Raw genomic sequence first — 12,938 nt, 5'->3', positions numbered from 1 at the left:
TTGCTCCCTACCTGATAAAGACCCTTGGAATCTCCCTATAAAAAAAATCAAAATATGCTGTATATATTTTAAACTTTAAAATACTTTTAATTTGAGAGTTTAAGATAATGCAATAAATAATTTTTGGCATAATATTTTGTCTAATTGTCAGAACGTGTATTAGTCAATCAGTTGGAATTCTGATAAAGAGGACCTGATAGCGTATGTATGTGTTTGTGTGTGTGTGTGTGTGTGTATGTGCGTGCATGTGTGTGTGTGTGCATGTGTGTGTGTGTGTGTGTGTATGTGTATATATATTTATATGCCTCATGCCATTGTGAGGGCTGGCAAGTCTACAATCATAGAACAGGCAGACAAGCTAGACGCTCAGGCAGGAGTGGATGCTGCAAGCTTGAGGCAAAATTTCTTCTCAGTTTTTCGCTCTTGGGACCTTCAACTGATTGGATGAGGCCCATCCACATCATCGAGGCTAATGACTTTACTTAAAGCTTACTGACTGTAGATGTACACAATGCCTTCACAGCAAAACACAGCTTAGTGTTTAACCAACAAGTGATCACCACAGCATACCTGAGTTGGCACATACAAGTAACCATCACAGTACCTTAAACCATACAGCTGCCTCCAATAAACACCAATAAGCAAAAGGGGAAACGAACCAATTGAGGCAACAGTCCTAGTCTCAAATTCTAGCTGCTTTACTAACTGTATAGTATTTAAAAGGTCACTTTTCTTCTCTTAACCTCAGAATGCTTCTTTAAAAAAAAGTGGGGGGTTTTAACACTTACCTTTTGGTGATACTGTATGGATTACATAAAGAGCTTAAGGAAGTCAATGAGGGGCACTAACTGTGTTATCAGGGTCTATGTCTTCTATAATCGTATTCCCTGCCATGTAGTAGTATTTCATAAATGGAAGGAAGGAAGGAAGGAAGGAAGGAAGGAAGGAAGGAAGGAAGGAAGGAAGGAAGGAAGGGAGGAAGGGAGGGAGGGAGGGAGGGAGGGAAGGAGGGAAGGGAAGGGAAGGGAAGGAAGGTTGGTTGTTTGAAGGAAGGAAATAAATGAATAAATAAGTAAATGAAGAAACGAATGCCAAACTACATTTCTGGAAAAAACAAATTCACTGTCCTTGAGATTACAGAAAAAACAAACAAGACTAAAAACTAGTCCCTGCTTTTAAGCAATTTAGCCCTGACTACTAAATAAGGCCACTTTGCAAATAACCATAATACAAATATATTAAGAAAGAAATACAGAAGGAAGTGAATACATCTAATGCATTTAACAACTTAAGATTTCTGGTGTAAGTTCAAACAAATGGCATACTCTGGGACTATAAAGGATCAAAAACAAACACGTGATATATGAGATCAACCATCCGAAGATTCAGGCACCATACTAGATGGCTCTAAATGTGGTTTTATAGACCTGGATTACTTTACAAATTAATTGATAAAGATAGGGAGTTGCTAAATTTAAAACAAAGTAATAAAGTGGCATCTCTAGAATGACACTGTTAGAATGGAAAACATTGTAAAGGAGAACTGTAATTCAGTCAGTTGGTGCGATGCATAAGAGATTGGAACCTGAGGTATCCATCAGTGCTTACATTAAATTATCCAAGGAAAAGAATCTTATCAGGTGACCCAATAAAGCAATGAGGTTTTCCCATAACCTAGTTGGAATATCCTTCAAGACCAACCAATTCCTTATGTTTCAACTCTGAGCCAATTTTGCAACTTCCCAGTTTCTCAATCTGCTTTGCAGGCATCTTGCTGTGGAGAGCCAATACCCTAGAAAAGTATATCATTCACTGTGAATTAGTAAATAGGCATTCTAGTCCATAAGAATATTTTTGTGAGGTTTATGAGCCTACATTTATGTTTTAGAAACTACAGCAGTTCTGGCTAGACAGAAAAAATAAAATTTCTGGAGCTTAAAATTTGAGAACTAGAAACTGTATCTCAATGAACCAGTCATGAGATAGGCCAGCTAACCAGGTATGCACAATTTTTCTCTCCTTGTGCCTCCCAAATGCTGGACTTTGCGCTTACCTGAGTGTTAAAGGCTAAAAGGACCCAGAGGCTTCAGGAAAAAGATAAAAAATATTAAGTATGTCAATGGGCAGAAATTATGAAAAGACCATTCAAGAGGGAGAGAAAAGCACAGGTAAGGTCCAAAGATTGAGAAATACAATGTACATATGGACTAGAATAAATAGTGTGATTTTGATAGCACAATAGGTTCATCCACAGAAAGACTGAGTAAGAAGATTGTAAGGTAAACTGTGGCCATTTTGGAGAATTTTAAGTCACTGGATTGGAAAATTTCTTTTGTTTACTGGCAAGGGGAAGCCATCAAGTTTTGATTTTTTTTTTAAGCCAGTGAATATTAGCATAATTAACTTGTTACAAACATAGTGGATAACTTTGAGGGAGAGACTGACCCATGAATTTTATTGCAACAGCTTAAGTAGGAGGTAATAACAATCCAAGATAGAAAGACAGTTGTTATAATAAAAACAGAGGAGGGCAATGTGAGACTCTAAGGAAAGGATAATTGTTGGGATTCACTGAGCATCTAATCTGCTATGAAAGGTGAGGGGTGTGGAAAGGTTGATGCATACTCTAAGGGTGGTAATTCAGAGAACAATAATGCCCTTTTGTTTTTTAATTATCCATATGCTGTTATATAACTGTTATATAACATCATTTTACATTAATGGCTTGAACTTCTTAATATCATTATTTAACATCTGCAACTGGGTTCATTATTTAAGGTCAAATTCAAAATTTGGGTTCATTATTTAAGGCCAGATTCAAAATTTGGCCTTAAAGCCCAATCTGTTTATCTTTCTTGCCACCCTACAACCACAGTGAGCTGATGATTTTCCAACTGCTTGAACCATAAAAACAGATGTATGCAAAAGGCAAGAGGATAATCTAACAATATTGTTGTGCAGGATTTACAAGAGTACACTACTCCAAAAAGCAAAGTTCTCCAGCTAATAAATATGGCACTTTTAGTACTTTCCTGACAGCTAACATAGATACCAAGAATCTTAATACTAGCCTGACTTTCCTGTATGCTGTCTACGCCATAAACATGTCCAGCACCTCCCCTTTCCAGAACCTTGTTTCAACAAAGCAATATTTAGAAAACAATAAGAGCAGTGGACTCTCAGCAAGTAATTCACTAGTAGTACAAGAAGCACAAATGTGCTTCTTTGTGCTACCTTACTCATACACAATCCCAACTAAAAAAAAAGCATTCTAATGTTTAAAACAGAGTTACCACAGCAACAAAGTGAACAGTTAAAAAGCAATGAACTTAATCAATGCAAGTCATTGTTGGAAAGATTATCCCTTGAGACAAATCTCTCACTGCTAAGATTATTGCTATTTATCTGAAGTATTTTCTGAAAAGGTAAGAATGACTGACTGAAGGCTTCAGATCAATGAGGTGTTTTTTTTTCCTTTCAATGAGCTAAAGCTCCCAGTAGACCTAAGCTGCACTTTTAATCATGACATTAATCGATAACAATTACACCCAAGAGAATGCCAACATAGGTTTTCCAGGAAATCTCATAGGGCTTAAAAAGTGCTGTACTTGTAGAAACAGTCAATATTATGTGTTACAAAACAGAATTCAGGTTGGTTTCTTCCTATTTCTCTAGAGCAGAATTATGGTGCTCCAGGCCCAGAAATGTTAGCATAGTGCTTCTCAAACTTTAATGTGCTTAAGAATCACCTAGTTGTCTTGTTAAAATGCAGATTCCCGTTCAGTTGGTCTGCAGTGTGGCCTGAGATCTGAATTTCTACAACCTCCTAGGTAACGTCCAAGCTGCTGGTGAGCAGACCACACCCGAAGTAGCAAGACACTGGGCTCCATCAGATTGGTCAGAAAGAGTAAAAGTCATACACATTGGTTGAGGGATACTTACAAAAGAGGGATTTGACCGTAAGAGAGAGATTTTACTTCTAGATCTTCCACCTCAAGCTGCCCTCCTTGGAAAATAACAGAGAAAAATGGCAATACTGAACTTACCTCAAAGAATAGCACTTCCTAAGTGTATTGCAAGGAACCCTACTTATCTGAGATACAAATAGGTCTTGCCAGAAAAATAAGATGCTAAGAAGAGGCCAAATGGTCATATAACTGAGTTAAGCAAAATTAAGTAACAATAATGGCTAACAGTTGTTAAGCACTCAGTATGGCCCAGGCCTTGTTCTAAATACATAATGTGGAATAACTCATTTAATCCTCACAGCAACTCTATGAGGTAGGAACTATGTTATCCCTATTTTTCAGATGTGGAAAGAGAGCAAGGAGACATTAAGTCACTTGTCCAAGGTCACCACGCTAGTGAGCTGGTGAGTGGTAGAGGCAGGACTCATGCCCCGGCAGGCTGCCTCCAGAGCACCGGCTCTGTCCTCTGGAACATGAACACATTTCAGTACTGATGGGAAGTGTGAATCACCACAAGGTGATGTAAGGACTTGTAAGCTGCCAATGAAGAGAAGAGAGGAAACTTTAGAAGTTAGGGCAAGACAGAGCACAAGGACAAGCTAGAGAAGGGAAAAATTAGCAAGTGGAAGTAATTCTTGGTGAAATAACAGATTTAGAACAGTGTACTATAGTAGTGGAGACATCATCCACCCAGACACACATGGGCAGAATTAAGAGTAGTCTCAGCAAATAAATGCCCAAAAGAAAGCAAGTCAAGTCACAGATCTCACTGACTGCTGGAGAACACAAACAGTTTCTTTCCACCTAATATACTAAGAAAGCTCAAGACAACAAAGCCATGACTATTCTACATTAATTACCCAATTTACAGATTGTCTAGTGCCCTTGCTGGATCTCTTTCTTCTTCCTACAGGATGGACTGGACATTTTGCTTCTAATTAGCAACTCTGTGAAAGCAAGTAGGGAAAGCCCAGTCAGTTTATTTCTCTCTCATTCTGGGATTTGGCAACAGGTTTGGGAGAAGGAGGTTAAGGATGTGAAACTAATGATGAAAACACATTCTTATTAATCCTAGATTTCACAGAACCTTCTTTGCCTGGCCTTCAGATTGCTGGAGAAAATAAATACATTGAGTGGGTCCGATCTTAAATATGTAGTCTGAATCAGAAAACAGGCAGCATAGTATACAGAGTGTACTTCAGGTCAGGCAGAACGATAAACAAAGTAGTTGTTTTATTAGATGAGCACTGGGAAATGGTTCAGACTGTTCAGACAAGCATTAAAACAAAAAATTGACCTTGGAAACATCTAAAGTTCACTGATCCTTAATGCAATATATATGCAGAGATGTGCCTAGAAAACTCTAGTGCTAACTTAAGGAAAAGAAAAACCTTAACTGAAGACAAGGGACTGGCTTTAAGTATCCTGAAATGATCAGATGAGTAAAGGCATTTACAAGCACCAAAATGGGCATACTTCTTTCAAATGAAACAAGAGAGGTCCTCTGGCCTCCAAAATTGAAACACGTCATGCAACTGTGCCAGGCATACCCTGGAGATACTGTGGGTTGAGTTCCAGACCACTGTGATAAAAGCCAATATCACAAAAAGCAAGAAACACAAATTTTTTTGTTTCCCAGTGCATACAAAAGTTATGTTTATACTATACTGTAATCTATTAAGTTTGCAACAGCATTATGTCTAAAAATGCCAATGCATATGTCTTAATGGAAAAATACCCTATTGCTATAAAATGCTAACAATCATCTGAGCCTTCAGCAAGTGGTCAGTTTTTGGCAGGTAGAGAGTCTTGCCCCAATGTTGATGGCTGCTGACTGATCAAGGTGGTGGTTGCTGACGGTCAGGGTGGTTATGGCAATTTCTTAAAATATAACAATGATGTTTGCCACATCAATTGACTCTTCATTTCACAAAAGATTTCTCGAAGTATGTGATGCTATTTGACAGCATTTTGCCCACAGTAGCATACCATGGAGTTCTACTCAGCCACAAAAAAACTATGGTGATATAGTACCTCTTGTATTATCTCCTGGATAGAGCTGGAACCCATTCTACTAAGTGAAGTATTCCAAGAATGGAAAAACAAGCACCACATGTACTCACCATCAAATTGGTATCAACTGATCAACACTTAAGTGCACATACATTAGTAACATTCATCGAGTGTTGGGCAGGTGGGGGGGGATGGGTATACACACACCTAATGGGTGCAATGCACTTGAAGCGGGATGGACACACTTTAAGCTCTGACTTTGGTGGGGCAAGGGCAATACACGTAACCTAACCATTTGTACCCCAGTAATATGCTGAAATAAAAAAACCCCACAAAATTGTACTCAATCCTCTCAAACCCTCTTATTATGTTATCAACTAAGTTTATATAATATTCTAAATTATTTATTGTCATTTCAACAAGGTTCCCAACATCTTCACCAGGAGTATTCCATCTCAAGAAACCAGTTTCTCTGCTCATCCACAAGAAGCCACTCCTCATCCATTCAAGTTTTATCATGAGATTACAGCTATTCAGTCCCATCTTCAGGCTCCACTTCTAACTCTATTTCTCTTGCTCTTTCCACCACAACTGCAATTACTTCCTCCACTAAAGTCTTGAACCCTTCAAAATCAACTATCAAGGTTGGAACCAACTTCTTCCAAACTCCTGTAAATGTTGCTATTTTAACTTCCTCCCATGAAGCATAAATGTTCTTAGTATCTAGAATGGTGAATCATTTCCAGAAGGTTTTCAATTCACTTTGCCCAGATTCATCAGAGAAATCACTATCTATGGCAGTGATAGCCTTATGAAATGTTATTTCTTAGATAATAAAATCTGAGTGTCAAAATTATTCCTTGATCCATGAACTGGAAAAGGGATGTTATGTTAGCAGGCATGAAAACATTAATCTCCTTGTATATCTCCATCAGAGCTCTTGAGTGACCAGGTGCATTGTCAATGAGCAATAATATTTTGAAATATTTTATGAATAATATTTTGAAAGAATCTTTTTTTCTGAATTGTAGGTTTCAACAGTAGACTTAAAATATTCAGTAAATCATGCTATAAACAGGTGGGCTGTCATCTAGGCTTTATTGTTCCATTTATAGAACACAGGCAGAGTAGATTTAGCAAAATTCTTAATGGTTCTAGGATTTTCAGAATGGCAAGTTAGCACTGGCTTCAATTTAAAGTCACCAGTTGAATTAGCCCCTAATAAGAGTATCACCCTGTCCTTTGAAGCTTTGAAGCCAGGCATTGACTTCTCCTCTCTAGCTATGAAAGTCCTAGATGGCATCTTTTTCCAATAAAAGGCTGTTTCATCTACTTGGAAAATCTGTTGTCTAGTATAGCCACCTTCATCAATTATCTGAGCCACATCTCCTAGATAACTTGCTGCAGCTTCTACATCAGCACTTGTTTCGCCTTGCACTTTTATGCTATGGAGATGGCTTTTTCCTTCAACCTCATAAACCAATCTCTGCTAGTTTCCAGCTTTTTTTCTGCAGCTTTGTCACTCTCTCAGTCTTCATAAAAATGAAGAGAGTTAAGGCCTTGCTCTGGATTAAGCTTTGGCTTTAACAATGTTGTGGCTGATTCGATCTTCTATCCAGACCACTCAAACTTTCTATCAGTAATGTGGCTGTTTTGCTTACTTATCATGTGAGTGTTCACTGGAGTAGCACTTTTAATTTTTTTCAGGAACTTTTCCTTTGCATTCACAACTTAGCTTAAGTGATTGGTCCAAGAGGCCAAACTTTGGTCCATCTTGGCTTTTGACATGCTTTCCTCACAGAGTTTAATCATTTCTTGCTTTTGGTTTAATGTGAAAGACTTGGAACTCTTCCTTTCTCCTGAACACTTAGAGGGCATTGTAAGGTTATTAACTGGGGCCCAATTTCAATGTTGTTATGTCTCAGGGAATAGGGAGGATTTAGGAGAGAGAAATCAACAAGCAAACGGTGGAGCAGTCAGAACACATACAACATTTATCAATTAAGTTTGTAGTCTTTTTTTTTTTTTTTTTTTTTTTTGTTTTTTTGAGACAGAGTCTCACTTTGTTGCCCAGGCTAGAGTGAGTGCCATGGCGTCAGCCTAGCTCACAGCAACCTCAAACTCCTGGGCTCAAGTGATCCTACTGCCTCAGCCTCCCGAGTAGCTGGGACTACAGACATGCACCACCATGCCCGGCTAATTTTTTTCTATATATATTTTTAGTTGGCCAGATAATTTATTTCTGTTTTTAGTAGAGACGGGGTCTCGCTCAGGCTGGTCTTGAACTCCTGACCTCGAGCGATCCACCCGCCTCGGCCTCCCAGAGTGCTAGGATTACAGGCGTGAGCCACCGCGCCCGGCCTTAAGTTTGTAGTCTTATATGAGCATGGTCCTTGATGCCCTCCCCGTCAAACAATTTCAAAAGTAACATCAAGGATCATTGACCACAGATCACCATAAAGATAGAATAATAATAAAAAAGTATGAAATCTTGTGAGAATTATCAAAATGTGACACAGAGACAGGAAGTGAGCACATACCGCTGGAGAAATGCCTTGGACAGACTTTCTCAAGGTAAGGTTGCCACAAACCTTGAACTGTAAAAAAACGCGTTATCTTTTAAGTGTGATAAAAGGAGGTACAGGAGGTATACCTGTACTTATTCTTCACAATCACTTCAGCACCTCTGTTTGTTAGGTTCTAAGGTGAAGTAATCTAATTTTGTTGTGCTAGTACTTCAGTCTACATTTACAAACTTTTCAAATATTTTAATTTTATCTAAATATTTTCCATCAGCACGTTCCTTTTTATAAGAATCCTTCATTGTTCCAAGACACAAATTATACTGCTTTGAATTCCACATGAAAACATTTTAGGCCTATTTATGACTGGATTTCAATAGACATGTATACACATGTAAAGCAGTTTCAATATTACCTAAAAATACATTTCAATAGGTCTTAGTGTCTTGATACTAACATGGCACTTAAGAAAATGTTTCCAGGTGGCAGGCACCTGCTCTAGCTTTGAAACAATAACCCCAAAACCTATAGTCAGGCACCAAAATGGGGAAATGCAACAAACTATATATTTCAGCACCTAGTACTTTTGGCAGCTCATTTGGAACTGGTTATTGCCAGCTGGGCATTTTGCCATTTCCTTGAGGCAAAATTAAAGTGGAAGATGCAAGGGTTTTATTGTAATTTTCTACCACATATTTATATCATTATGGGTTTTGTTCTGCTCTAGTCCCCACACAGTCTCACTGAATATCTTCTTATTATGTCACTGAGATTTGCAGCAAATATACGATGATGCATGAAAACAAGTGAGCACTGTGTATAGTAAATGATTGCTGAAGATAACACTATGCCTTATCAGAAAGGGCTACATAATTTGCAGGGCCCCTTGTTCAAAAAGCAGAGGGAAAGTGCCACTAAAGGTACTAAAATATCAAGCGTTTTCCTTTCTTCCACAGCTTCTTCCTCAACCTGCCATAGTGTTGTTTGTTATTTAACGTGATCCCTCACGCACTGGGGTACTCTTGCAATGAGTACAGACTTTCTGGGGTCCCCTCCCCCCATGTGCACACCCACAGTGCACACAAACTGCCCACTCAGCTAAGGGCTGAGTTCTCCCTCCCACCAGCCGCTAGAACAATGCTCTGTGCACCAACTAGGGAAGTCAAGCCAGGCATCTCCCTTCCCACACACAGCCCTACGGCCCCAATGCACAGGCAGATGGATGCCCCTCAGGAGCAATCCTACACAGGGATGCAGTAGGCATCTAGATCAGGCATGGGTGAGAGGCTTGCCCCCCTGAGGCATCCACTGTGGCATTCCTGGATGGGGCAGCCACATCCATGCCCTGTTCTGAGACCTGTAAGGCTCTTGCTCCAGATCTCGATCCTCCCTGCCAGGGGCTGTGGATACCAGCAGTTGTTGGGCAGGGGCAGGGAGGAAGAGGCCAGGTAGGGCTTGGGGTCCTGGGAGGTGGGGAAGCGAGCAGCGGACAGCCCAGAGAACCCATTCCAAGGAGGTGGTCGCCTGAACCAAGGCTTCAAGTCGTTGGGCGTGCTCCATTATTCCACTGGGGCTTCACTTACAAAACACGAACACAAACATAAAATTAAAAATTTCCAGACAGCAAGCTCAGAGCATTAAACCCCAAGTGACTATTGTCATCGATGAGTGATGAAGCCGGGCTGATGCACATAAAAATCTAAGGCCTGTGCTTACTTCAGCAGACATAGTAAAATTGGACAATAGAGAGATTATTAGCACGGCCCCTACACAAGGATGACACATAAATTTATGTGTTCTTTATTTTTATTTCATATAACTAAATACACAGGCACACAACAGAAAACACATAAAACTGAAAAAATTTGAGTCAACTTGGGGAAAGATGGATTGTAACCATGTCAATTACTTAGTTGTGATACTCTATTGTAGTTTTGTAAAGTGTCATTGGGAGAAAACGTGTAAAAGTTACCAATGATTTCTCTGCATTGTCTCTTACAACCACAAATTGTAATTATCTCCATTAAAAAAAGATCCAAGGCCTATTAAATGGACACATACAACATACAGTAAATCATTAACAAAACTACCTATATCTGGATATATTCAGAATATTAAATTGAATATAATTTGACTGATATGATATAAAAAGCAATCCTTAAAATAACTTACTCGAATACAAATTCTACAAACACTATGTGAACCATGTTAATTCCTCCTCTCAGGAGGAATGTGTTCAGCTGTATTTCTTGTTGAAACTTCTCTCATCTATTACAGATAAAATGAAAACATGCATTCTAGAAACTACAAAAATACTGTAGAAACTGAAGTGGTCTATGCAAAAGCATGCCTTTATTCATAAAAGGGGGAGATAACTATATGTAGAAAAGCCTGAATCAACATTAAAATTAAATTCTTGCATACGGAAAATTAATCTATATACCATTTAAAACTGGAAGTACATATTTGATGCTAGTACAGTTACTTAATTTTTATATACAAAAGACAAAACATCTTGTCTGTCAGATACTGAAACATTGAAAGCATAATAGGGACAATGAATTCTCCAGGCTGAGTTCCCAGAGGACCTCAGCCGGATGAGAATTCCACGTTGCTTTTTAGGACTGTGTATGTGAGCGAATGCCCAAAGGAGATCTTTCTTGTCACCATCCTAGAGAAAGGGTGTGGCCAAGTCTGTGGGGCCTGGAGACAGAGACTATACAGAGAGCACCTATTTCTACTTAAACTGTAAAATGAGGTAATGGAAGAAACTCGCTTAACACCACACAGCCAAGCACATTGGAAACACTCAACAGATCTTAGCAGTTAACATCAACAACAGCAGCATGCTCCCACTCTGATCTCTCAAGTGCTTAGCAACAGCTCTCAATGTAAATAACGTATCCAGTTACTTTATCTACCATTTCTTGCTCTGTCAGAAGATGCTCACAGCCAAGATCAGCCCACCTTTGGTTCTAGCCAGGACTTTGCAGAGACCTGAACTGTGTAAACAAAGAAAGAAGTTTGGGATCCAAATTAATTTTGCCACTGCTAACTCTGTACTTCTGGGTAAACACTGGGCTGCTCATTAGCAAAACGGAATTTGAATTTCAAAGATGAATGAATATTCATTCATTTTGGGTAATTACATACTAAGGCATTCAAAATACATTTGTTGAATGAAAGACTGAATTAATGAATGGATATGTGCAGACTTCTCTCCCACCTGGCTTTTTTTTTTTCTCCCTCTTTACTAGCTAAATTCCCTTGCAGCTTCATTTTAAAGTTAAAATATCAAAGTAGAAGGGAAGGAACTGCAAATAAAACAGCACTTTGCTCACGACTTCTTCGCTTCACTGTATTGTTCTGTCCCAGTACATAATTAATCATTGCTGGTACCAGTTGGGTGTGAGTGTGCCAACAACTCTATGTCACAGTTGCCAGGTGTGGCAAATTACTGCATCTTCCTCTACACAAGCTTTGAGCCTGGGAGTCTAACAGAAAGCACTTAAGAACCTCCCGAGGCAAGAGAGCAGCGTTGGCTGACTATCAATGTCTCCTTGCTAGTGGTGCCCTAGTTCTGTTCTGACAGTCTCATGTTCCTATGGATTCCTGCGCTCCTGACTGCGCCAGCGTCCTGCCCCATCTGGGGACTTAGGAGTTCTGAACAGCTCACCTCTTATGTCCGTATGTGCCCTAACCGCAGTCTGCACACCTGACTTCGACACACTTTCTCAAAGGTATATTCAAAAGCCTCTCCACACAGCTTAGGCTCGGATCCCAGGCTGGCTGCTTGCCCTGTCTAGAGGATTCCCTGCTGCCTCCATTGTTGGCACCGACACAAATGCAGCTTTGTATCTACTCACCACAGAAACCTTGAATCTGTTCTTTTCTCTCATTGATTCCTTAGCACTCGAAACTAAGCTAATTATATTTCATGCAATTTAATTAGCTACATGCAAAATTTTTAATGACTAAGCAAAATACAGGCAAGAGCCAACTTGAACTGTGTCACCATACAAATAGTGTAAAGGATGGTTTAATATTTAAATAAGTTGTAATTTAAAAGGAGATGACAAAATACCTGGCTTAATATAAATGAACAATACAGAGTGTTTTGTGTTGATCCTTCAAAACTAGTTTTCTAAATTGTGCCATTAAAATTAACTGCAGTTCCAAGTTCTCTGGTTAATTCAAGCTCTATTTGAGAGATTTCTCACTAACTTTAAAACTAAAAAGCTACTAAAAAACGTGCACTTCTTAATTACCAAACAAAAATTACCGCAGTTGACTACACACTATAACATTAAATAATTAATCTCGATATGGGAAAACTGCCATTAGAAATATCTACATTATTTAAGATAAATCAAGCATACGATAATGAGTTATTTCTTTCTAATCCACTAGTACATATAGTTAACATGAATACCAT

The 12,938-nt window shown here is 39.0% G+C and overlaps 1 protein-coding gene and 1 non-coding gene across 7 annotated transcripts in view; one reads left to right on the top strand and one right to left on the bottom strand.

The window, feature by feature from the left end:
- PRKD1 (protein kinase D1) overlaps window positions 1-12,938 on the bottom strand; it is a 768,557-nt gene that overhangs the window by 185,469 nt on the left and 570,150 nt on the right. The gene's annotated exons all lie outside the window — the stretch shown is intronic.
- Window positions 10,212-10,314, top strand: LOC123631208. The gene has a single exon (XR_006733071.1). It is a non-coding gene; the product is annotated as a U6 spliceosomal RNA (small nuclear RNA).

This window comes from Lemur catta, chromosome 1 (genome assembly GCF_020740605.2).
Source record: "Lemur catta isolate mLemCat1 chromosome 1, mLemCat1.pri, whole genome shotgun sequence".
Classification (NCBI taxonomy): domain Eukaryota; kingdom Metazoa; phylum Chordata; class Mammalia; order Primates; family Lemuridae; genus Lemur; species Lemur catta.
Note: the sequence above shows the minus strand (reverse complement) of the source record. Positions and strands in the feature narration are given on the sequence as shown.